General features: G+C 36.5%; 1 protein-coding gene across 1 annotated transcript in view; it reads left to right on the top strand.

The window, feature by feature from the left end:
• Positions 1-1,697: 1,697 nt before the first annotated feature.
• ELF1 (E74 like ETS transcription factor 1) overlaps positions 1,698-24,696 on the top strand; it is an 85,043-nt gene continuing 62,044 nt past the window's right edge. Inside the window, exon 1 of the mRNA XM_008060072.2 lies at positions 1,698-1,910. The gene's annotated coding sequence lies outside the window, so the exon portion shown is untranslated. The remainder of the gene's footprint in view (positions 1,911-24,696) is intronic.

Here is a 24,696-nt window from a genome sequence, read left to right as displayed (position 1 = left end):
GGTGCTATATACTTAGGGAATATATACAATTTATAGATGGTACAGAATGGCTTTAGATTTGAGGTTTTTTTAAGTTATATTTGTAGTTTTATAAGGTGGGATTTTTTTTTTTTTTTGGCTTTCTCTCATTATGAACTCTGTCACTAGTTTATTCTGATACTATCCTTTTACTATTACTCTCTTTCACCCTGATAATTTTTATTTCTAACGAACTAAAAGAAAATAATGAACATTGATATTACATGTCTTTATAATTGCACTGATATCGTCTAAAATAAGTTCCAGCTCTGGGAAACAACTTGGGCGAGTTTTCCAGTGAACCAGGGAATCTCCCATGACTGCTTGGAGGGAGGTGTTTCTTGGTACATGGGTTCTGAATAGTCACTCTGGATAAGTGAATTAAAGTTGGTCAAATATGACATTTGACAATAGAAAATGTGATATATTTTTTCTTTTAACATAATTTTTATTAGTAATTTGTTAAACCATGGAGATATATTTTAGTAAAAAGATAAATCAAGGAATGTTCCGTAGAATGGAATAAATAGACACACATGAGGGCAGAAAGTTGGTTCACAATTGTGTTTTGCAGCAGTTTGTAAAGTTCCTAAGTTAGTAATAATTTGTGTTCTCATCTGTGCCTCTGGTAAGGCAGAATAATTACTCCCAAGTAATTAACTAGAGGGAGAAAACTTTGCTAAATCTTGTTTACTTATTATAAAATATTAGGACAAAGGCTACCTATTGAGGTGCACTTTATCATTTCATGTGCTTTTGGACATGCTTAGTGCTTTATAGCCATTTTGACTAATTTAAACTCTTAGAGAAAATTAATAAATATTTACCCAGGGGCCAGGGTAAGTAGTTCTAGCAGTATTTCAGAAGTGTGGGTCCCTTGTCAGATATACTGTGACTTGAAGGGCAGAGCTTCCCTGGTCATATTTGTTGACCCCTTAGGCTGGCCACGTGCAGTGCTGTGGAACTGTTGTAGTGTGCCTGTTACGTGGGAGGCTTTGCAATACATATGGAAAATTTTGTTCAAAAGGTAAAGAAAACTGTGGCTATCATTTGGAAATAGAGTTATGAACTATGATTGTACTGATAATTTTTTTTGAATAGTGTTTTATAAGCTTGCAGTTTAGTTTAAAATCATTTTGCTATGTTGGACTTTAAATTCTTTTCTAACATTGAGGTAGCTTTTTGTTGTTGTTTATTAAAATTGTATTAGTTGTATGAACCTGATTTATTCAACTTATTTTTTCACTGAACTTTGAATTTTCTAGTGGATTTTATCTGTTTAGTGAATTTACAAATCTGCATCTGGTATTGCAATTTGCGAGCTTTTCAGATTACAGAGCAATATAGTTCTTTCATATAAGGGTTAATAAGTAGCCAAGTTAGACTCACCAGTCCATTGTTATATGAAAAGAACCACAAAATTTGCTATCTCTCATTCCCTTTCATACTTTTTTTTCCTTTCATAGTTTTATTTATTTGATATATTAAAGTAACATAAAAATTGAGACTTTTATATTTTAAAACAACATAGTTTTAAATTTTACTTCCTTGTAGATTCTTATGTTAATTTTAAATAATTCCAATTAACATGAACTTAGTAATAGTCTGATCAAGGTAGATCTTGCTCCTTGCCTCTACTTCCCAACTTTCCCATATCTCTCCCCCGTTTTTACCTGCAGATTTGCATGTTTGACCTAGCAGAATAATTGGGTCCACAGCAACATGGGCGTGCCTCCCTTAGAAACACTTGGTTTCATGTATGACTCATAAGCTGAAGCACAGACACCACTTCCCCAATCTACAGGAGCCATTTTAACAGCATAAAACTTGTCGGATTGCTTTTTATTTTCAAGCTCAAAGGACGATATCTAAAGAGAAAAAAATATTTGAAGGTAATTTGTTACGATTCTGTGTATTTGCTTCTGGCTATTTCTTGAACTGATAAACGGAGAGGGTGGTTCTTACCTGTCGAAGAACATGGCTGAATGTGTTCGTTAACTCTGATAAAATGTGTGTTGTCAGTCACATGCCTATTGAACTTCACTACCAGGAGGAAACAAAACACTCAAATTCTGGGAAGTTTTAGATCTTCTTGGTAAAGCATTTTTTTATATCTTGTGATTGTTTTTTTTTTTTTTCCTCTCCCGTGTGATTTAAGAATAAAGGAAGTTTTTCTTTTTTTATACCACAAAGCACACTAGGTCAAATGTTTAAAAAATCGAATTGTATTTGTGGGGGTAGCTGGGAAGTTGCAGTTAAGAAACTATATTTTTCATGTGTGATAGGGATGTTAAGAATTCAGGGACAGTGGCTTTAATTTGGCATTTTAGCTAAGGGTGAGTTTTGGGACAGCTCAGTCCATAGGTGTTGCTCATTGACTATTCTATCTTCTCTCTTTTTTTAAGTTAATGAAATTATACTAAACATTTCATTTTGGAAACTAAATAGAAATTTAAGTAAAATGAACAGTCATTGAGGTAACAATTAAAGGTGAATATTAAATAAAGATTAGAATATTCATGTACTGTTAGAAAAAATTGAAGTTTTGTAAATCTCACTGGAAACTTTTTCTGAGTAACAACTTTAGAAGCAAAGCTATTTTTTTTTCTTAATCAGCTTTCTCAGGTTGAAAAAACTGTCTTCTAAGGAAACATGTACTATTTCAGTATTGTGTAAAAAGGAGAAGTAAAGAGATTTGGCCTTCCTTCTGGACTACAATTCTTAAAATTTGCTTGTTTTGAATTGAAAACCTTTTGTAAATGAAAATGTTGCTCAGTCTTTTCCTGAAATATTTGTTGTCATTGATTTACAATTTGTTGAGATTTTTGTCTGACAAGTGTCATGCTGGTATGCCTTGAGGTTCTAGGTACAGTATTCTGAGAAACTGAGTGTTATAGTATTTTACTTGTGAAACATTTATGAAACTAAAATTTGAATGAAAATAAAATATGAGTATGCAGTGATTAGGAATAAAGTTTTTGGAAATAAAACTTGCCAAGTCATTTATTGTTGGCTAAAATTGTATTTAGCTAGTACTTTGAGAATTTGCTGTTAGTAACTTTCTAAGTGCTTGAAGGCCTATTAGATGAAAGGGAAGATAGAAAGGCAGTTAGTTATTATTCCACACTCTTTTGAAAGTACTGTTGATACTAACATATCTCAATCTTGTGGTCTTACAAGAAAGGCACAGCAGACATTTTTCCAATTCAGCTCTGAGCCATTTGCTATCATCTTCGTTTGCATATTGCTGGTTTAGTCAGCCTTTGTGTTTACTTCTGGTCTGATCTGTGTGAAAAATCGAATGAAGGCTTTTTTCTTTTAAGTTTTTGAAGGTTGATGATCCATAAGAGAACAAACAAGAGGGTACAAATAAGCAGCACAATTAAGATCTTATTTATTACAGAGAAGTAGAAGAATTTGATTTCTTAAAATTAAGAGGCATTTTAAACAAAATAGATACCATATATACTTCACTTTCTTGTGTGATAAAGACTGAAGTGAGGCTTTAAGAAAGGAGAAGGAAAAACAAGTCAGGAAGGCAAGGAAAGGCTAGGAGAACTTTTTTTCTTCCATAAGGTTGAATGTAAATTTAGACAGCAACCAGAATTAAATTTAGAATTACTGATTTACAGAACTTTAGTGCGGAAAGAGACTGAAGATTGTCCAGCGTCTTCAGTTTTAGAGATGAAGAAATAGCGCGGAGGGTCCTGTGACTTGTTCCAGGTCATGCAGTGTTTAATGGCAGGGCTTCCGAGTGTGGAGCGGCTCTTGCCAGTCCACAACAAGTGACGCTTTGTTTGAAGTGTTCTGTTTCCTTAAGAGTAAATAAAACCTTAATTAACATGTTTGGTGATAATTTTTGTGATAAGATGCAGCCAAGTGGATTAATTAGTGATTTTGAAAATGTAGATAGCTTCCTTTTTTACCAGAAAGAAGATGATGCATTTATTTATTTTATTTCTACAGCAGCTTTTTTTTTTTAACCGTTCGATGTTTTTGTTTGTGTCATTGCTTATTTGAGATGGCCCTAGATGGAAATACAAGGAGTTGGGAATTTAGTTTGAGCTTCTAGATTCAAAGACGGGTTTGTTTCTGCTTCAGTCTTATTCATATTCTTTTAGGAGGGCAAATACTATTTAATATGATAGCTTGTTCTACTAAAAGTGCGTGTGTGTGTAAAACTTTGTATGTGACTTTCCTGTGGGAAGGTAGTAATCTCATTTCATTTATGCTTGTCATTCCTTCTCTCCTCATCCTTTGAGAGAAGTACTTTTAGAATCTGCTGGGGAATACAGAATCTGTCTATGAACTTTTTGGTGTGTATAACTGGGATGGCTGGAAATTTACCTTAGATCTGCTTGTTCTATAGGTCTGAAATTTGGATTTTTTAAATTGCTTTGCATATAACTGTTGAATCTCCTAAATTTCTGAGTGTTCTAACCCAGTTCAACATGAGATCTTCCACAGTATGGCCATCATTGTCCTAAGCAACAAACAGCATGAAGGCTAGAATTCTTACTGGAAAAACAGGGTTTGCTATCAAGTGAAAGAAGTAAAGAATAGAACCAAACTGCTGACTAGGTAAGTTCAGGTTCACACTGCCTAGAGATAAAAGGTGACTGAAGCTTAACATACTCAGGAAAGTTCATCTTAAAGGAATTATGAGTACTGAAGGATGAATACCCTTTACCTAGGTTAATAGGAATGTCTTCACCAATAAGACTATGAACTCTTTGAAATCAGAGATGTTTTATTTTTTTGTTTTGTTTCGTTTTTCAACCTGTGACAAGGTAACAAACACATATGAATAGGCAAGTATTATTTGCTGCATTAAACCTTTGGCTGCTCTTTGTTGCCATCTTATGTGACAAAACCAGTTAGCTGTCCTGCTAAAGTTAGGGTTGGCAAATCTTTAAAAAGCATGTGGCCCTCAGCTTAATCTCTGTCTGGTATCTGCACACTGTAGCCATTCAAAGAAAAATTAACACTTACCTGGAAGTATTACCTTTAAAGCCCTAATTGTCAATCTTTGGTATAACAAAGAATCACTTGGCTTCAACTTAGAGATGTCTGATTCAGTAACCCTAGGGTTTGGTTTACGAATCAGCATTTTTACTCAGTACCCTAGATGATTGTGTTACAGGTGGTCATAGGCCACACTTTCAGAAAGAGTTTACAATTTTAAGGCTGTGAAGAGCAATTAATCAGTAATTTTAATATTTGAATTTCTGGCAGGGCTCGGTGACTCAGCCTGTAATCCCAGCACTTTGGGAGGCCGAGGCGAGTGGATTGCCTGAGCCTGCGAATTTGAGACCCGCCCGGGCAACTTGGCGAGACCTCGTCTCTACAATAAACCAAAAACTAGCCGGGCGTGGTAGCGCGTGCCTGTAGTTCCAGCTACTTGGAAGGCTGAGGCTGAAGAATTGCCAGAGCCCAGCGGGTCGAGGCTGTGGTGGCTGGGAGCGGCCGCTGCACTCCAGTCTGGGCTATGGAGTGAGACTCCAACTAAAAAAAAAAAAATTGAATTTCTAGGCAACAATGATATTTTCAAGCCCACATCCTCTAGTAAAGAAGGAGAGCAACTAGGGAACTTTATTATCAGTGTTAGAACCTTTTCCTGTCCTTATCCATTTGTCTAGTCCTTTCTCTAGTCCAGTGTTCTGTGGTGTTCAACTATGTGGCTCTCCCTCTTTCCTTTTCTCGGATTCTGCTCTCCCCAGCCAACTGCCATATTGACCATGGTATATAATTAAACTAATTTTTGTTTTTTAATGTAATTAACCTATTCTTTTTTTTTTTTTTTTGAGTTGGAGTCTCACTCTGTTGCCCCGACTGGAGTGCAGTGGCCTCTCCTGGTCACCGCAGCCTCGACTTGCTGGGCTCCGGCGATCCTTCCGCCTCAGCCTTCCAAGTAGCCGGAATTACAGGCACACACTACCACACCAGCTGATTTTTTGATTTATTGTAGAGATGAGGTCTTGCTGCCCAGGCAGGTCTCGAACCCGCGGGCTCAGACAATCCACTTACCTCAGCCTCCCAAAGGCGCAGGATTACAGGCTGAGCCACCGAGCCTGGCTTCTATTCTTTTTTTAATTGAATTCTTTCAGTGTTTTTGTTCTTTCGGTTGTTTGGATATGCAAATTTCTTAGAGAAGTGATTTTTATTTTTTTAATTTGTGATTTTGTGAGATTGGTTCTTGTCCTATGCTCTACTCCTTTTTACTCCTTATGCTCTACAACCTTTTTGGCATCAGGAACCAGTTTCATGGGAGACAGTTTTTCCATGAACAGGTATGAAGGGATGGTTTGGTGATAATTCAAGTGTGTAACATTTATTGTGCACTTTATTTCTATTATTATTACATTATAATAGATAATGAAATAATTTTACACCTCACCATTTTTTTAAAAAAAGGTGCAATGGAAGTGGTAAAATAATGCATGGGCCACACATGAACTGAAATAAATGTTGGATTCCGACTTAAATCCTGCCACCAGATGCTGCTGTACGGCTGAAGTACATGAGCTCACTTACCACTCACGGATAGGGTTTTGATATGAGTCTACAAGCAAATAATTTGTTATAGTCTCTGTGCAGTCAAACCTCACTACTAATATTAATCTGTATTTGCAGCCGCTCCCAGGTCTGGGATCGCCACATCAGACATTACATTCTCTTAAGGAGTACAGAGCCTAGAGCCCTCACATGTGCAGTTCACAACAGGGTTAGCACTCCTATGAGAATCTAATGCACCACTGATTTGAGAGAAGCGGGGCTCAGGCAGTGATGCAAGCAATGGAGAGCCGTTGTAAACATCACTGAAGCTTTGCTGTCTCACCCACCATTCACTTCCTGCTGTGTGTCTTTCATAGGAACAGATACCTCCCACTGATGGACTTCCTACCCATTCAGAATCTTTCAGGATTCTAAACACATGGGCAATTGATGCATTTCAGAGTATGTTGTAGACATATACTTGACCCTTAAGCACTAAACTGTTCAGTGTGCCTGCCACTTATTAACGAGAGTTCAGTTGTTTGAAACATGATTTTGAATTTTTAAAGAAAATTGCCCGACATGGTGGCTCATGCCTGTAAACTCAGCACTTTGGGAGGCCAAGGTGGAAGGATTGCTTGAACCCAAGACTTTGAGACCAGCCTGAGCAAGATGAAACATTGTGAGACCCCATCTCTACAAAAAATAAAAAAATGAGTTAGTGTGTTGGTATGCTTCTGTAGTCCCAGCTACTCCCAGCTACTCGAGAGGCTGATACAGGAGGATCACATGAGCCCAGGAGTTGGAGACTATGGTGAGCAGTGATCATGCCACTGTACTTCACCTGTGCAACAGAGTCGTGTCACTGACTAAAAAGTAAATAAGTAATAAATTTTAGTAGAATAGTGATAGTCCCAACTATGTATATAAAAAACATTCTTATATTGACACATATAAATAAAGATATAAAAATATGAACTAGTAGGGGAGATGTCAATTTTAGAGTCGTTTGCTGAGTTCAGTGTCTCACACCTGTAATCCTAATACTTTGGAGGTTGAGGTGAGAGGATTGCTTGAGGACAGGAGTTTGAAACCAGCCTGGGCAACATATCATCACATTTTTAGAAAAAAATTAGCCAGATGTGGTGGTATGCCTGTAGTTCTAGCCACTCAGGAGGCTGATTGCTTGATTCCAAGTGTTTGAGACCAACCTAGGCACCACAGTGAGACCCTATCTCAAAACAGAATCTCTGCATCAGTTAAAAAAAATTTTTTAAACTGTCTAGTTCAGTGACGAGGATTAGCTAAATTCAGATTTATGTTTTATAAGATTATGTGTCTGTTTCAAATAACTAAGAGTGTACTTCTTGGGATGCTTTTGATGGATAAATGGTAATTTCTAGTTAACAAATTAGAGCTTTAGTTTGCTAGAAGTAGTTTAGGTAAGTTTAGTCTTTAGAATCATCCACATTTCTCAAAAACACATTTCAAAACAAAAAGATACTTAAAGAAATTAATATAGTATTAAGGAACACTAATGAATTTTAAGTAGCTAATAGACTTGTGCATCTAACCAGTCAGTGTTGCATCTTGCTTCCTGATCACTGTTTCATGTAGCTTCCTTAGAATTATTATGGTAATGATAGCAATTTCTGCATCTTTTTTTTTTTTTTTTTTTTTAGTTAGAGTCTCACTCTGTCACCCAGACTGGAGTGCAGTGGCCACTCCCGGACACCGCAGCCTTGACCTGCTGGGCTCCGGCGATCCTTTCGCCTCAGCCTTCCGAGTAGCCGGAATTACAGGCGCACGCTACCATGCCCAGCTGATTTTTGATTTATTGTAGAGATGAGGTCTTGCCAAGTTGCCCAGGCGGGTCTCGAACCCGCGGGTTCAGGCAATCCACTCACCTCAGGCTCCCAAGGCGTGGGATTACAGGCTGAGCCACCGACCCCGGCTAATTTCTGCATCTTTAGTGATTTAGTGTTGTTTTAAACTTGATATGGACTCTTTAGGTAAAGCTTCCAAAATTTAACGTTGTAATTGTAGGAACTGCTGTAAAAAGTTATAACATAGATCTTAGTCCAGATTTTTGTTTCATCATCATCTCTTGGCTCTCTTTTCTGACATATTTCCCACAGTGTACATATCAGCATTGGCAAAGAACAACTGGAAATAGAAGTCATAGGATTTTAGAGTTGGAAGGGTTCCTATAAAGTTGTGGGATCTCCTGAATTTTTTCATTATATATCTTTTCATCTATATAATTATTGATTTAGTCAGTAATTATTGTCTGTTAGATATTCTTGATGCTAGCGGCTATTAGTGAACAAAATATAAAAACTTTATTCATAAATATACATACATATTGTATGAATTGTCATCTTAAAATGTATTTTGGTATATTTAAAGTTTAGAGAAAATTACAGATAAGGTTAGTGGTCTTCAAAATACTCCATGTAATCTTCTAAGGTGGGAAAAAAGCATGTATAATTAACAGCTTTATCTTACCTAAGAAAAGAATATGTCTCAGAAAGTATTCTTTTCAGTATACTATTCTGAGAAAAGACTTCTTTAAAGGGCATATAAGAAATAACAATAGCTTGTACTTATAAAGAATGTGTATGTTGATAAATATGACTCATGTAAACAGAAGCTCTTTGGGTCCTCAATAAATTTTAAGAGTATAAATGAAACTGCCAGGGGAGGGGGTGGTGAGATTGACAGTTGAGGGAAACTGCTAGGAGAGGGAGGGGCACACCTCATCAACAAGGGATACCTGCGTAATCAGTGTTTGTATACCTAACCCTGAATTGTACCCCACATCTTTTTTTAAAAATTAAATTAAAAAGAGTATAAATGGTTCATATGTAGGGCACTTACTGTATTAGTTGAACTTAAGAAACATCAAAAAGTTTGAGAACTGCTGCAATCATAGTTAAAATATTATTCTTACAGCTAAATCTTTGTTCCCATCTTTAAATTTTATTTTGGAAACTGGTTAAGTAATTTGCCCAAGATTGACCAGTTTAGTAGATCATTGGTTATGCTTGATTTAGGTGTTTTGTTTCTGAGTTCTTGTTTTGAAAATTAAGTAGAGTTTTACATTACAGTAAGTCCCCTACATAGAAGTGAGTTCCATTCCAAGAGTACATTTGTAAGTCCAATTTGTTTGTAAGTTCAACAAAGTTACCCTAGGTAACCAACTGATACAATTGGCTATAAGTGCTGTACTGTAATAAGTTTGAAAATTAAGTAGAGTTTTACATTACAGTAAGTCCCCTACATAGAAGTGAGTTCCATTCCAAGAGTACATTTGTAAGTCCAATTTGTTTGTAAGTTCAACAAAGTTACCCTAGGTAACCAACTGATACAATTGGCTATAAGTGCTGTACTGTAATAAGTTTATAATACTTTTCACACAAATAATACACCAAAAACAAACCAAATAAATAAAACATATTTAATCTTACAATACCTTGAAAAGTACAGTAGTACAGTACAACTGGCATATAGGGGCTGGCATCATATTCACATCTTTGAAAGTTTGCAACTTGAAGGTTCGTATGTAGGGGACTCTACTGTATTAATTGAAGTTAAGAAAATACACGTTTTCTAAACCAGAACAACTAGAATAGAAACATTAGCTTAAAGGTTTGTTTTGTTTTTACCAATGAGGAAAATCATAGACAGTCACTTTTTACCATTTACTTCTCTGTGCCCCCTCCTAGTCCCTTCCACAAAGAGCAACCAACGCATCAAAAATGGGAAGAATAAACTTATTTAAAATTAAAATATTAAACTTTCTAGGACAAGTGTGCAAATTAAAGTGAAATCTCCCACCCCACCACTTGCGTTTTTGTTCATTGTGTCAACAACACTTCAAGTATTGTATGTTGTTGAGAATGACATTAAATATGCATGCATGTATTCTGTGGCTAGCAATATAAACTGAAAAAACCTGCAGGGCAATTGGCATTATTATATCAAATGAAAATCTACATGGCTTTTGATAGAATTCAGTTTCTGGAATCTATCCTAAGGAAAATTTAAGGATGAGAACGAAAATTTATATGCAGATATTTGGACCACTTGTAATTGTGTAGCAGTTCTCAAACTTTGTGCTCTTTTTTTTCCCCAGACTTCGGACTCTTTATATTTTCTTTGTATTCTTAAAAGTTATTGAGGTTCCCAAAGAACTTTTGTTTATGTGAGTTGCATTTATCAATATTTACTAACATTAGAAATTCAAACAGAAACTTGAGAAATACAAATATATTTGTCTAAAAATACCAAACATATTACATGGTACCATAATTATTTTTATAAAAGAGAAATATGAGCCAGATGTGGTGGCATGAGCCTGTAGCCTTAGGTATTCAGGAGACTGAGGCAGGAAAAGCACTTGAGCCCAGGAATTCAAGTCTAGCCTGGACAGCATAGCAAGACCCTGTCTCAAAAAACAAGTACAATCCAGGCATGGTGGCTCATGCCTGTAGTCCAACACTTTGGGAGACAGAGGTGAGAAGATTGCCTGAGCCAGGGATTCGAGACTAGACTGGGTGTCTTGGCAAGACCTCATCTCTACAATAAATTAAAAAAAAAAAAAATAGCCAGGTATGGTGGTGCGTGCCTATAGTTCCAGCTACTTGGAAGGCTGAGATGGGAGGATAACTTGAGCCCAGCAGATCAAGCCTGCAGTGGCTGTGAGTATGCCATTGCACTCCAGCCTGGGCGACAGAGTAAGACTCCAACTCAAAAAAAAAAAAAATGCAAAACAAGACAAATAGTTTTTCAAAACAAAAACTGTACTGGGAAGGGTGAAAAATCTTTTATCTTTTACTTCACCAAAGGCAACTATATCTCATATCTGCTTCTGCATCAAATCTGTTGCAATGTGTTGCTTTTGTTGAAGAATGTAAAGAAAATTCATCCTGACAGATTTCTGGTTGGAAAAGAATGTATTTTAGTGAACATTTCAGATAATTGTGGCTATTCTTTGATATTACACCAGAACTCATTAAAAATGCTAGTTTTTAAAAAAGGTTAATGCTGTGCGATGCTCAAAACCCATCACTGAACTTTTTGTTCTCTGAAACATTAAAATCCATAGATCTGTCTTGTACTTTAAATAGATTGACTTTTGGTTTTTTTTACATCTAGAGCACACTTTCATAACATCACTCATTGGTGATTTCAGTGTTCCAAATGTTGACATGATATTAAAAAGTCACACCATTCTCATCAGAAACATCTTTAAGTGTATTGGAAAGCCAACAAACTCCAAGTGGTAGATACACATTTTCCAGAATTACAATTTTCACTTGAAAGCTTGTATTTTATCATTGGTAACACATGCTGTCAGTTGTATTCCTTGAAATGATGGACTGACTGACTTTCTTTTTTGGGGGAAAATTTCTGCCAGATATACAGTTCTGAATAGCAGTTAGTTCTTTCAAGTAAATATGGCATTCCATGAAAGAAGCAGCTAGTTGAGCTCACAACTCAAACAATAAGTGCTTTCCCTCAAGACAGCCATGTTATTTCTGTATACGTCAAAAGTGGTACTTTATGTGTACTTCCCATTTTATTACTCAGAATATTAAAAAGACCTGTATTTAATGGTTGAGATTTAATAAAATGAATAGTTTTTACTCTTCATCAACACCATGCTTAAATAACACTGCCTTTTTTTTTTTTTTTTTTTGAGTTGGAGTCTCACTCTGTCACCCAGACTGGAGTGCAGTGGCCGCTCCCGGCCACCGCAGCCTCGACCTGCTGGGCTCTGGCGATCCTTCTGCCTCAGCCTTCCGAGTAGCCGGAATTACAGGCATGTGCTATCACGCCCGGCTGATTTTTTGATTTATTGTAGAGATGAGGTCTCACTGCCCAGGCGGGTCTCAAACCCGCGGGCTCAGGCAATCCACTCACCTCAGCCTCCCAAAGGCACGGGATTACAGGCTGAGCCACCGAGCCCGGCTAACACTGCCTTTTAAAAAGTGTTAGTCTCTAGTGGTAAGGAATATGATTAGTATGGTTTGATGATACAGCCTTGATTTAGTGTTAAGGCACTAGCAGTTTCATCCATCTTTGCTTTTGCATCATCAATGTAAATGTCAACACAGTGAAAAAGGTAAATAATACCTTCGTATTATGAAAGTAAGTTTGACCTCGTGAAACTCCTGAAAGTGTTTATGGATTCTCTGTGGGTCTCAGGATTACATTTTGAGAAGCACATAATAGTGCAACATTGGAAGTAATATAAATGTCAAAAAATTAGGGATTGGTTAAATAAATGCTGGCACATCCACACTTATGTGGCAGAAATATAATTTTATTAAAGTTTATGTTAAATATAAGCTTTAATACAGTATTTTTCTATTTTTGGTACTTCTCTAATAAGGAAATCAGTATTTTTCAAAGAAGTCAAAGTATTGGTTCTGAGCCTCAATACTTTCATTAAGTTGGCACCTTTGTGATTAAGGAAAGAGAAGATGACAGGCAGAAGACAGTTACTGGCTTCTCTACTAGTTGAAGGGATTTCTGTACAGTAAGTTTAATTTTTACAGTAAGAGGAATCAGCAATGTATCAATCATTATTATGTGCTTTATAATAATAAGTGCACTGTGCCTTCAAATTAACTTTTTCCGGTAGACTTAGTTGTTCACTAGGCATTTTCTGTTTACACTTTCCTATTGTGTTCTCGAAGAACTTTGAGATGCTGTATATTAATTTAACTTCAGACTGAATTAAAGAAGGGAGTTATAAGCAGGTTAGAAAGATGCTGTTGGGTTGAGATCCCTGGCTTCCTGTTAAGACCCTCAAGCAGGGCATTCCTGGGGTATATTATCTATATCCTGCAGAAGGACAAAACACTTTTTGTGAGAGGCATTATGGAAGATAGGTTGCTTTGTACATCTGAGCTATTTCTCTTTGTTATTATAGGAACCCATTAATAATTATGACTTGTCTTTCTAAGCACTAAGTTCTAGGGAATGTTCAATGTTTAAAATTTCTTTCCACATAGCTATTGTGTTTATTCAAAATTTTATGTCTTAAATAAACTTGTTAAAAGTGTAATGGAAGACTATATACAGCATACTATTTATATGAAGTTTTAAAATAAGCAAAACATACATGTATACTAAAAAATAAAGAAAAATAATATGAAGTTTTTTGATTTAAATTAAAATAACTAATTAGGATGAGTTACGTGTTTTAGTTTGAGGGACAACTCAACATTTTGTTTGCAAGTAATTTTATTCAAAATGTTTTTATGGTGTGAACATTGTAAACTAGATGTTGGAATTGATCCTTTGATCTGTGGCTCAGAGACAAACTTGTACAATAACTGTTAGTCTTGGGGAATAAACTGAAAGGAACGTGTAATACTCATCTGCCCTTGGTGTACTAGAACAGTTACACATCATTGTTAGCGTATTTGATTGTTGGGTAGGTGGTGGACATCAGTCTATCTACAGCTGCTCTGAGACTTTCCCCACCAGTTTAGGGTTATTTGACAAACCATCAGAGCCAGAGGCTGGGGGAAGGGAGCTAATGTGTAATAAAATGATGAAATGGATAAAGTTCTTCTTCCTTCAGTGTTCAGAGAACATTTACTCCTTATTCCCTAGATATTGGGACAGTTGAGCTAATATATTTAACAGTAAGAGCAGAAATGTACTAAAGATGTGCACAAATAACTCTTAGACTGTGGAAATGAACAAGTTAGATCCTTCCACTTGGAATATATTGATAAAAAAATGAAATTGTTGCCAGGTGCAGTGGCTCATGCCTATAATCCCAGCACTTTTTGGGAGATGGAGATGAGAGGACTGCCTGAGCCCATGGGTTCAAGATCAGCCTGGGCAACTTTATGAACTCTTGTCTCTACAATAAATCAAAAAATTAGTTGGGCATGGTGGCACATGCCTGTAGTTCCAGCTACTTGGAAGGCTGAGCCTAGCCTGGGAAAAACAGTGAGACATCAACTCAAAAAAAAGAAAAAGAAAGAAATGTTTTTTTCAAGCCACTCATTTAAGAAATGTTTCTTTACGAGACTGCTAACCTGCTTAAAGCAGGTTATTAGGTATAAAGTTCTGTTTAGGAAAAAAGTCACAGGAAGCTCGAGATGGACTTACGTGCAATAAAAATATGAAGAATTCACTTTGGACATTGACCTAGAATGGAATAGCACTAAAAGCCTGGTGGAATTGTAATTGTGGTAGCTTGTACTTACTATAGCTTAGGTAAGTATTGGCCAATATAAATGGATAAGATAGCTGCATTTTGCCCAAGTTTACTATGTAGAATATAAATCATGAATAATGAATTGAGGTAATTCTTCAGGATTATTAGTTTGGGAGGCAGCTAGTCATGATAAAAAATGAGCACTCTTGTTTTAGTATAATTAATTGGAAGGTTGTTTAAAATGACTTGAAGCAGGCTGGATTTACCGGTTGCGATTAAAGTTCTATTTAGTTTGTGTATAGCTGGTCATATTCTATATATAAGTAAATTATGTGAGCTGATATTTGAATACATAGTGAAGTGAGCAAGGGAATTGAGATGGTTGGAGGACACAAAAGATAATCCAGGAGAGGGCTGACAAGAAGCCATGGTAAGAATGACCAAAGATCAGAGAGACAAGTTATCAGTCCTGCTTTTTTGAGAGTCAGTTGCTTGAAGGTTTTTGTTTTGTGGTAGTTATCTTTTTTTGATAGACAGGAGTGGAAAGAAGGTTCATATATCAAGGTGGTCAAGTGTTGTTCATATAAACAGTTGGGTGAAATAGTCTGAGGGCTCATTCCATTATTTACACACTTGATTTTTTTACTTAGTCATTGTGGTTTTCAAATCTTAATTTGTATGGTGTTTGCTTTTTAGAATACAAGAGACTACAATAATGAGTCTTTGTATGCATATTGACTCTTAAGTCCCAACACCAAAATACTTTTTTATTGACTCTGTTTTCATAAACACTCATCACCATTTGTATGTTATGTTCCTAATACCATACTTTGATGTATTTTCACGTAAATGATTGGACTATTTATAAAACAAGACATAAAGATGTAGCAAAGAAGGCAGGAAGTACTTGACATTTGTATGCCATATCTTATTCTCTGCTTCCTGTCAGTTAAACCACGATGAGAGGAACAGAGACACAGATGTACAATTGCTGCTTTAATTTCCCTTCGGAGAGACTAGTTAAGCATAAAGCTTGTTTCATTAAACTTTTGTCACTTGTTGATTCTGGGGATGTTGTAGGCTTATTTCGTATTATATGGATTGTATTCATTGCCTGGTAGCAATTAGATGTTTGGTGTAAAACCTAAAGGAAAATATACATTATACATACTTAAGAAGTATTTACTTTTGTGACATTTTTATAGACAATGAAAGATTGGTATTTGTATATATGGTATAATTCAGTATGAAATGATGTGCTGATATTTTGATCTTGAAATTTTACTATCTAATTATGTTCAAATACTAGAATACCAGAATTCTTTAGAACTTTTAAAGCATGGTTTACAAAGTAAATTTTTTTTTTGAGTTGGAGTCTCACTGTCACCCAGGCTGGAGGGCAGTTGCACACTCTTGGCCACTGTAACCTTGACCTATTGGGCTCAGGCGATCCTTTCGCCTCAGCCTTCAAAGTAGCTGGAAACACAGGCATGCGCCCCCACACTCAGCTAAATTTTTTTTATTCATTGTAGAGACAAGGTCTTGCCATGTTGCCCAGTCTGGTCTCAAACCTGAGGGCTCAAGCAATCCTCTAACCTCCACCTCTCAAAGTGCTGGGATTACAGGCTTAAGCCACTATGCCTAGTTTACAAAGTAAATTCTTATTAGATATAACTTTAAGATGAAATGGAAGTTCATAGAGGTTCACATATCCAAGAAAATACAGTTAGAAAATGACAGAACTAGAACTTGAATGCAGATCTTCTGATGCTAGATCATATGTCCCTAATGTTAGGGAAAGGTTTGTTTTCATTAAGTTACTAGTCTTGGACAACCTCCTTGGGTCCCCTCCCGCTCCAGGAGATTTTCTGTCTTCTCAATAAATCCTGCTTTCTAAAAAAAAAAAAAAAAGTTACCATTCTACCTGGTTCTTGGTGATTTTAACATTTAGAGTTACCTTTGCTTGTTCTACCTAGGATTCCCCCACCTCCCCACTTTCCCCTCATTGTTTGTTTACTTGGAAAAACTGGATGGTATTTATCCCTAAAGAAACAGCCCATGTGTATCTCTGTTGTGAAGTTTTTTCAGGTTCTCACAGGTATTTATCCCTTTTTATTCCTTCACTACTTGGTTGACTTATTTATTTGCACTGTTTTGTAGTTTTCTGTTGACTTTTTTTTTCTTTAAGCCATGAAGCACTTCAGGACAAGAATTATATTTTATTTACCTTTGTTTTTATATACCCAGTACCTAGCATATAATAGTTTTCATAAGTACTTGTTGGAGGAGTAAATACATGCCTGGTATTTCTTTTCTTCATTCTGGTATCTACAAGCTGGTTAAAAAAACTTTAAATGGCTCTTTTCTACAAGTTCCCTGTGTGGTTTATTTGTAAGAAATAGTTTTATTATAAAGTTTCTTTTCTGCTTTAACTCCCCCTCCCTCAGTGTGTCTTTGCTATTTATGAAAATCAAGTATCTTAGTGAAATGATTAGTGTTTCCATTCTAGTTAAAAGTGGTGACTATCTATTGGTCCACTTTTAAAATGTAACTGAAAATAACTTAGTTATCTTAGATTGCTAAGCATAAAAAATTTTTTATTTTTGCCTTTAGATTAATCTGGGAAAATGTCTAGCTCTTCATTATAGTATTAATTCTTCACTGAATGGAAGGAATAATTTTCTTACCACTTTTTGCTTCTCTTTTTATTATTTTCTGTTGTCTCTAAGTTTTATGTGTGTCAGTGATATTTGGCTTATAAATTGCAGTCTTATTAACAGAGCAAGACTTTTCACAAATAGGACTTTAGCTTATACTAGGAGTGTGTTATAAAGTTCATGTATTAACAGTTTTTCTAGCTAAAAGTTGATTTTACAAATCAGATTTAAATGATCAAAACAAAGTCAAATCTAAGGATACATATCTGGTTTTTAAAGAGTGAAGGAAAATTAGGATGCTATATGAGTTTTAATTTTTAAAGCATTTCAGAACCTACCAAATAATTATTTTGTTCATTAAAACTTGATTGAGGGTGGACATATGGAAAATAGTTTATAGAATTGTTGAGTGGCCTTTTACATGTGAGTCTTCCCTTTATTGTGCCATTTATTGGGGGTATTGATGTATTTCTGTATTTTAATCAGAAAATACATATATGTATGTTATTTGGAGGATAGCCAGTGAAGCTTAGTTCTAGGAAGTGAGTGCATCATGTGAATTTCTATAAAGTGCTAAAACAAAGATGAGCACATTAATCTTTTGCCATTTTAGTGGAGAATTTTAGTAAGTAAATAATTTTTATTAACAAAAGCAAGTATCTTTTTTTGAGTCGGAGTCTCACTCTGTCTGTCACCCAGACTGGAGTACAGTGGGAAAATCACAGCTCACTGCAGTAGCCTAGACCCTCTGAGCTCAGGCAATCCTTCTGCCTCAGCCTCCAGAGTATCTGGGACTACAGGCGCATGCCACTGTTAGCCTGTTAATTTTTTGATATTTTGTAGAGACAAACTCTGTCACCCAAGCTGAAAACAAAGTGTCTTTTGATCTTGGCCAATTTGACCTTTAACACACAGTATGTTCTTACCATTCTTTTATATTTATTAATTGCATCTAGAAAATTTTGTTATTTAAATCTTTTGCTTATAATCTTAAGAGACAGGACCTAGTGTAATTACTGAATAACATGGGAGAATGAACTTTGTACCCACTTCTGCTATAAGACACGTGTTATTGTGATTTGTATTTGTTTTACTTAATGGATTGTGATTGCCCATCAGGAAAGTCTTTTCTTAGCTCACTTGTCTCTTTTCTATCCTTTTCTCTCACCCATCGTTGTCTGGTAGATAGTTTCCTGGTAAGTGCTTGTCAACTGAATAAAAGAATATAGGTAATGCAGATATGATTTCTGAGAGCCATCTAATAGACAGAAAAAGATTATACAGGAAGAATTTTCTCTTTTTCCCCAAGGTATTTATATATGTAAAGGAGATACTTTTAAAAAATCCTAGTATGCTTTGTTGTCAAATTAAAGCAAAATGAAGGCCCTGATGTTATCCCTAGGTAAATCAACTTCGCCTAGAACAGTCTGCTTTTGGATGTATGTGTATCTGTCTTCCCTCCAGATTTTCCCTTCCCTTCTCCTTATATACTCACAAGTTGTCTCTGAAAGGCAAAACAAACAAACAAACAAACTCCCCTCAATTCCTACTGCCTCCTTATGGTAGGAGAGATCACCTTTTTTGTTTCCAGTTGTTGGGGATTAAGAGTGTAACTGAGAGACCGGCATTGAAGGAAGAGTGGCAGGGTTTCTATTCATGTGCTGTAAGATAACAGCCTGTATTGCATTGAAGGAAGAGTGGCAGGGTTTCTATTCATGTGCTGTAAGATAACAGCCTGTATTACCTGACAATCCCACATTTTGCGAGGTGGGGTGGAGTGGCGATGGGAAACAAGGTCTCACTATGTTGTCCATATTGAAGTGCAGTGGTTGTTCACAGGTGTGATTATAGTGTATTGCAGCCTTGAACTCCTGGACTTAAGTTATCTTCCTGCCTCAGCCTCCCACTGCAGGTATGTGCCACTGCACCTGGCTCCACATTTTTATGGCAGAATATTTTGAGGGTGATCATAATGTGGTGATGAAGATCACTAGATAAGCCCTGTGAGAGTAGAAATTTTGGCCTGTTTTGTTCACTGCTGTATTACCAACATCTAGAATAGGGTCTGGCACATTGTAGGTGCTCAGTGGGTATTTATTGAATGGATAAATAGATGAATGAGTATGGACTGAGGTCAGTATGGGCTCAAGTCCTAACTGTACCTCAGAACACTTGGAGTGTTTCTCTAAGAAATACTTATGACATACTGTCTGTGTAAGATCTGGGAGTATGGTGGTGACCAGGACAAAGTCCCTGCCCTCATTCAGTTGGCTATCTCAATTTGTATCCTCATATACATAAAAGAGGTGACTATTACTGATATGAAAATCAAATGAGAACTGTAATACTTAGCATAGGACCTGGCACATGTAAGTGGTAGCTATTCTTTTCTAATTATTTCCTTGTTTTTAAATTTAACTTTTAAAATTTACATGTAATAATTGTACACATGTATGGGGTACATAGTGATGTTTTGATACATATAATGTATAGTAACAAGATCAGGGTAATTAGCATATTCATCATCTCAGACAATTATTATTTCTTTATGTTGAACATTCAGTATCCTCCTTCCAGCTCTTTGAAACTAATATTAGTTGTAATCATTCTACAATGGTATTTCTATCTAGCTACAATTTTGTATCTTTTAACAAATCTTTCTCTGTCTCTCCCTTTCCCCTACCCTTCCCAGCCTCTAGTGTCTCTTCTACTTTTTACTTCTATGAGATCAACATTTTTTCACTTCTATATATGAATGAGAAGATACTGTATTTTACTTTCTGTTCCTGACTTACTTCATTTAACATACTGTCCTCAGTTCCATCCATGTTGCTGTGAATTACAAGATTTAATTATTTTATATGGGTGAATAGTATTTCATTATGTATAAATGCCACATTTCTTTGTCCATTTATTTGTTGTTGATTCTATATCTTGGCTATTGTGAAAAGTGCTGCAATAAACATGAGTGCAGAAGTGTCTTCAATATACCGAATTCCTTTCCCTTTTTGGTAAGATGCATAGTAGTGGGATAGCTAGATCATATGGTAGTACAGTTTTTAGCTTTTTGGGTATTGTACATACTGTTCATCATCTTGGCTGTAGTAGCATACATTTCCATCAACAGCATACAAGAGTTCTTTTTTTCAGCGGAGTGCAGTGGCTCATGCCTGTAATCCCAGCACTTTGGGAGGTGGAGGTGAGAGGATTGTCTGAACCCAGGGGTTCAAGACAAGCCTGGGCAACTTAGTAAGACCTCATCTCTACAATAAATAAAAAAAATTAGCCAGGTGTGGTGGCGCGTGCCTGTAATTCCAGCTACTTGGAAGGCTAAGGCAGAAGGATCGCCTGAGCCCAGCAGATCAAGCGGCAGTGGCCATGAATGTGTCACTGTACTCCAGCCGGGGTGACAGAGTGAGACTCCGACTCAAAAAAAGCAAACAATAAAAAAGAGTTATTTTTTTCCTCTATGTTCTCAGCAGCATGTATAATTTTTGTCTTTTGATATTAGTCATCCTAACTGAGGCAAGATCATACCTCATTGTGGCTTGGATTTGCATTTCCCTGATGATTAATGATGCGGAGCATTTTTTCATATATTTATTGGCCATTTGTGTATCTTCTTTTCAGAAATGTTTGTTCAGATCATTTGTCCATTTTAAAATCAGATTGTTTAATTTTTTGCTGTTGAGATGTTTACATTCCCTGTAAATTCTAGATATTAATCTCTTGTAGGATAGTTTTCAGATATTTTCTCCCATTCTGTAGGTTGTCTTTTCACTCTGTTAATTGTTTCCTTTGCTGTGCAGAAGATTTTTTGTTTGATACAGTCTTATTTGTTAATTTTTGCTTGTATTGCCTGTGCTTTTGAGATCTTGTTCATAAAATCTTTCCCCAGACTAATGTTTGGAAGCATTTCTTGTAATAGTTTTGTAGTTTCAGGTCTTACACTTAGGTCTTCGATCCATTTTGAGTTGGTTTTTGTATTGAGTTAGAGGTAGGGTCTAGTTTCATTCTTCTTATGGATATCCAGTTTCCCTAGCACTATTTAGAGACTATTTTTCCCTCAATGAGTGGTCTTGTTGTTTTTTGTCAAGAATCAACTGGCTTTAGATACATGGATTAATTTCTGGGTTCTCTATGTTGTTCCATTGCTCTGTATGTCTTTTTTTTTTTTCCTTCTGGTACTGTGGTGTTAGTACTGTGCCGTTTTGGTTACTACAGCTTTGTAGTATATTTTAATCTGGTAATGTAAAACCTCCAGCTTTGTTCTTTTGCTCAGGATTCTTTGGTTGTCTGGGGGTCTTTTGTGGTTTCATACAATTTTAATTTTTGTTTCTATTTTTGTGAAGAATGTCATTGGTATTTTGATAAGGGTTGCATGGAATCTCTCATTTACTTTGGGTAGTATGTAATTATTTTCTGATTTGTTGTTGTTATCTTTTTTTCTAACCTTGAGGCTGAGTCAGATTTTTTTATATCTATGCAGAAACATCAGTATTTACTAGAGATGTTCAAGGATTAAGTAATGTAGTATACCATATATATGTTTTGCTTTTATTTTTTTTTATTTTTATTTTTTGAGTTGGAGTCTCACTCTGTTGCCCAGACTGGAGTGCAGTGGCCACTCCCGGCCACCGCAGCCTTGACCTGCTGGGCTTCGGCGATCCTTCTTCCTCAGCCTTCCATGTAGCCGGAATTACAGGCATGCGCTACCACGCCCGGCTGATTTTTTGATTTATTGTAGAGATGAGGTCTCACTGCCCAGGCGGGTCTCGAACCCGCGGGCTCAGGCAGTCCACTCACCTCAGCCTCCCAAAGGCGCGGGATTACAGGCTGAGCCACCGAGCCCGGCCATGTTTTGCTTTTAAATCATAAAGAACTATTGGAGATTAGGTATTACTAATGAATCATAATGTCAGTGAACCTTATTGCGTTGATGTAGAGTTCCTGGTTGTGTCTTTTGCTGAATTAATATTATTATTTTTTTATAGTCAGATGGGTAATGTGCTCGTGTTGTAACAAGGTTTAAGAGTGGCATATCTCACACTGCACGTGTAACACCCAATCATCGTGCCAAATGAACTACAAGAGGATCTAAATTTTTTTTTTTATCTAATGAGTGCCTGTTACATCTACTGAAACAACCTTGAATTCCTGAACTTTTTAAGAGTAAGACAAAACTACGCAGCAGAATACACCTAATAGAGAGCCAGGTTTGAATACAGCTTTGCTTGATCCGCTGGTCATTTTCACAGGGGCATCTTTTTCTTCTAAATATTATCGTGTAAGAAAGTAAAGATTTTGTGAATGTTGGTGATAGAAGTCTCTGTTAAGAGACTAAGAAATTGTGAATCTGTCACTGATAGCACATCTTTCTTCATTGAGTAGCAGTAAGTTAGTATCACCTAGTCAAAATATTTAATACTAAATGACAAGACACAGTCATTCATAGATGTAACTAGTTCATATGTTTCAAAGTTTCACTGGTGTTCAAATGACTGAAGAGTAGTTTTGGTGTTCAGTTGAATAACTTGCAAGGAGAATTATGTGGTAATGAGTCATAGCTTTTTGAAAATCTTATTTTCCTTTTTCTCTTCCAATTTTTAGGAGAACAATAATATAAAGTAAATTATAATTATCTTTACAATAAATTAAGTGATTTTTTAATCAATTAAGTGATTTTTGTTTGTTTTAAAGAATTTTGCCACACCCTGAGCTGTTTAAAAACCATTGTTGAGAATCTCTATTAGAAGTAATTAATGAAGAATTTAAGGAGGGCAGTATACACATTGGTGACAGGAAACTTTCAGTGCATTAGCCAAGCTGTGGAATGTTTAAACTGCCCACATTGTTTTTGGATGACAGTTGCCAGATTCCACCAAGGTGACTTGCAGGGGCCTTTGTAAGCTTAGACCTCACTGTTTCTGCAATCTTGTTTGATAGCTGCCAGGAGCTTTTCACTTTTTCTCAACTGCTTGACTTTCAAGATCCTCCATGATTTGGTTTTGCTTTGCTTATTTCACCACATTTTCTGCTGTTTCTCATTGTGAGCTCTTAGCTGTTGTCAAGCTGTTATCTCTAAACTTCTATTCTCTGCATTCTTTTGTGTCTCAGTCTTCACATGTGCACGAGCAAACACACACAAATATACACACAATATACTTTACTGTCTCTTCCTGTAGTCTGTCCAAATCCTGCCTTTCTTTTAAGATTCAGTTTAGGTCCTACGTTATCTGTGAAGTGTTTTCTTGACCTGTTTGACCATCCCCTCTTCTGAAATGCTGCAGTACTGATCAACTTTATTAGCACTTCATTAAATACTGTCTTGTGAGGCTGGGAGTGGTGGCTCACATCTATCATCCTAGCACTTTGGGAGGTGGAGGCAAGAGGATTGCCTGAGCCCACAGATTTGAGACCAGTTTGGGCAACATGGCGAGACCTCATCTTTACAATAAATTCAAAGAAATTAGCTGAGCGTGGTGGAACACGCCTGTAGTTCAGCTACTTGGAAGACTGAAGCGGAAGAATCGCCTGAGCCCAGCAGGTTGAGGCTGTGGTGGCTGTGTGCCACTGCACCCCAGCCTGGGTGACAGAGTGAGACTCCAAACAATAAAAAAATCAAAAGGAAAAAAAATATTGTCTTGTGATATTTAGTTTTTGTCTTGTGACATGACTGTATATATCTCGCAATACTGACCCCTTGTTTCTTGAACTAGATTACAAGTTTCATGGGATCAGCGACCTTGCATTAACTCTTTGTATTTTTTTTTAAGAGTCGGGTCTCGCTCCGTCGCCCACGCTGGTCTCAAACTCTTGGCCTCAAACAATCCTCTTGCCTCAGCCTCCCAAAACACTGGAATTACAGGCATGAGCCACAACACCCAGCACCTCTTTGTATTTGCCACAATGCTGAGCTTAGGGGACCCTCAATACATATTTATCAACTTTTCCACTAAGTTAATTAGTGGTAGCAGAGAAGACTTTAAAAGTATATGTTTGTAATCTTTTGATTAGCTCTGGATATGCACCAAATAAGCATGATAAAACTGTCTCCTATTAGATAAAACCTAATGCCGGAGTCATTGATGCACTTTACTTAATAACTGAAATGGATTTAAATGATTTAAAAATTGATGGAGAAATATTATGGAAAGTAGAAGTCCTCAATCTTCATATTACTACTGATAAGTATTTAAAATGCTTCTGGCTGGGCGTGCTGGCTCACACATATAATCTCAGCACTTTGGGAGACCGAGGCAAGAGGATTGTCTGAGCCCACGAGTTCGAGACCAGTCTGGGTAACTTTGCGAGACATCATCTTTTTTGGGGGGGGGG

Source organism: Carlito syrichta, unplaced genomic scaffold, assembly GCF_000164805.1.
Source record: "Carlito syrichta isolate Samal-C Ts95f unplaced genomic scaffold, Tarsius_syrichta-2.0.1 Scaffold304508, whole genome shotgun sequence".
In the NCBI taxonomy this organism is placed as follows: domain Eukaryota; kingdom Metazoa; phylum Chordata; class Mammalia; order Primates; family Tarsiidae; genus Carlito; species Carlito syrichta.
This window is presented reverse-complemented; position numbering and strand designations above follow the sequence as displayed.